Source organism: Vigna angularis, chromosome 7, assembly GCF_016808095.1.
Source record: "Vigna angularis cultivar LongXiaoDou No.4 chromosome 7, ASM1680809v1, whole genome shotgun sequence".
Classification (NCBI taxonomy): domain Eukaryota; kingdom Viridiplantae; phylum Streptophyta; class Magnoliopsida; order Fabales; family Fabaceae; genus Vigna; species Vigna angularis.
The window spans coordinates 21,027,060-21,029,962 of NC_068976.1; positions in this window are offsets into that span (position 1 = coordinate 21,027,060).

The following is a 2,903-nucleotide window of genomic DNA, read 5'->3' on the forward strand; positions in this document are numbered from 1 at the left end:
TGTTTTTGGCTACCTTGATGTATTTTCATCAATAATCCCTTGTTTTGTAGCTAAAAATGAGCTTGGAAGACTCTCCAACAAACTATAGAACTGGACCAAGAAATTAGCACGAAGAAATGCCATCAGCAGTGCAAGAACGCTCGTCCCAGGAGAGCGGACGCTCGTCCAGCAAGGCAGAAGAGCGGACGCTCGTCCAGAGTGGAAGCACGAGCGGACGCTCGTCCAAGGAAGGAGGACGCTCGTCCCAGGACAGTGGACATTCGTCCAGGCAGGAGGACGCTCGTCCCACAAGCGGACGCTCGTCCAAGAGAGGGGGACGTTCGTCCAGAGAAGATGACGCTCGTCCAGAGGAGAGGACGTTCGTCCCAGGCAGAGGGCGCTCGTCCAGCCAGGCAGAGGACGCTCGTCCAGAACGCTCGGCCAGATTGAAGGACGTTCGTCCAAATGCGAGAGGCTCGCGCTCGGGCGCGAGAACAGAGGGGCGCCCGGGCGCGTCTTTTCGCCATTTTTCAATTTTTCCAGAGAGTCTCGCGCCCGGGCGCGAAAATGGGGCGCCCGGGCGCGAAAATGGGGCGCCCGGGCGCGAAAATGGGGCGCCCGGGCGCGAAAATGGGGCGCCCGGGCGCGAAAATGGGGCGCCCGGGCGTGACTTTCCAGAGAGTCTCGCACCCGGGCGCGACTGACAGAGGGCGCCCGGGCGCGACTTTTACTGATGTGGCAGACAGCTTATTTAACCCAGAAACGCGAAGGGTTTGAGGTCTTTGGTCATTTGGAGGCGTGATTTCACTAAGAGGAGAGCTTGGAGGGCTGCTAGGGTTCGTGGGAACACTCCCTTCTTCCTCTTGGGTTCTCCTTCTTCCATCTTCCATGTTGTAAGCTTTAGGGTTCTCCATGGAAATGGAGAACCAAACCCATCTTGTTGGGATTAGTTGTAGCCTTTGAATTCTTGTGTAATTGTTGAATGATTTGAATATATATATGCCTTTTCTATCAATTGCTAGTATTCTTATTTCCAATCTTAAAGCTTGCATGTAATGGGAACGTTCATGACTTGATTTTGGGGTTTTATGGATTATGGGAACGTAAGATGAAACCCGGAACTGAAATAGGAGTCCTTGTGGGTCATTGATTCTAGGAATGGAAGATGATTCACATGTTGTCTTAGATCCCAGCTCTTTAATGCGGGTTTTGCTTGTTAGATTGCCAAGGAATTGGAGTTTGATAAGGAAAACCTAGGCTCTTTCACCTGAGGAATTAAGGCTAGAGTGTTTTAGTGGATTGACTTTAGTAAATTGGTAGAGAGGAGATGAAATTGGTTATACACAAGAGTGCATTGGTGAAAACTAGCCTTAACAATGTCATTTCATACCATTTCTAGTCTTTTCCATTTCCAAGTGCCTTCAATACCAAAGTCCAACCTTGTAATTATGTATGAATTTACATTCCTGCATTTGTTCTGTATATTGATGTTATGTTCTTGAGTCTATGTGAGTTGTTAATCGCACAATTCTCTAGTATTACGAGTCTCTTGGGAAAACGATACCCGGTCTTACCGGTTTATTACTTGAACGATTCGGTACGTTTGCCGAAATCGAGCCCAACGAGTATTTTTGAGCTAACAAGTTTTTGGCGCCGTTGCCGGGGATTTGGGGATTGAACCCGAGTCCTAGCAACGACCAACAAGTTAAATTGGGCATCATCAGAGGTAGAGATAAATAAGACTCATTGGGTTGTTATGAACCAAATACATTATTGAATTAAGCTTGAACTCATCTGACCGAGAAGTGGAAGCCACAGCTCCTGCAGACCTCTCTGCCGAAGCGCGCTCCAGCGCCCATTGACGAGGCGACGCCCCCACTGCAGCTTTGGGTGCACTCTGTAGCTGCTTTCCAATTCAAATTCTGAATGTTCCAGCATGCGTTTTAATGTTTCTAATGTTTTATCCATTGTGTTTTATGCCCTGGAATCTGTTATTTGAGTCTTTCCCTAAATGTATTTGGTAAATGTGTGTTTTCAACATTGGTTAATCTCACTTGCAAACTTTCGCTTCAATCTTTTTATGCAGAAATGGCTTCATCTTCAGGTTCAAAAAGGATCAAAACCACTATTGCTAACACTGAAAGGGGTCAAAGGAGGAAGGAAAAGGTTTACTCAGACCTTTTCCCAACTAAAGACCATCAGAAACACTACTCCTCAGTGCAGAAACGTAAATTGTTGATAGAGAGGAAGGTTGCCCAATGACATACCAAGGTTCACCAATACTATAAGAAGGAGAAATTGGAGCGCCTTGACTACTTATCCAGCCCCTGCCAATGTTGAAGTGGTCAAGGAATTCTATACTAATGCCAAGATCTTTTCCAGGAATGCTGATCCTTTTGCCAGTTATGTTCGAGGTCGGTATGTTCCCTTTAATGCAGACACAATTAATGACTTCCTCAATACGAATTGGCAAGCGACAGATGAGCCAACTGATTATGCGACATTATTGGGAGATGAGATAGACTATGAAGCCATTGAGAGGACTTTATGCATCCCTGGGGGCACTTTTCAGAGAAATAGGCAGGAACAACCCTTACACATCAGGAGGTCACTTCTTAGTCCTCTCAGTAAATTCTGGATGGCGCTCATGCTGGCCAACATCTCTCCTTCATCACATGTGTCCGATATCACCACCCATCGTGCCATTATACTCTATTGCATCCTCACAAGGAAGTCAATCAATTTGGGCAAACTCATTGCCAATGAAATCACTACTTGTGCCCATGCACCTCAGGCTAAAGCTCCTTTAGGCCACCCTTCATTGATCACTCACCTTTGTGAGCAGGCAGGAGTGGATATATCTACTCCACCATTTGAGATGCCTCGAAAACCCATTGACATGGCGTACTACACTCAATTCTGCC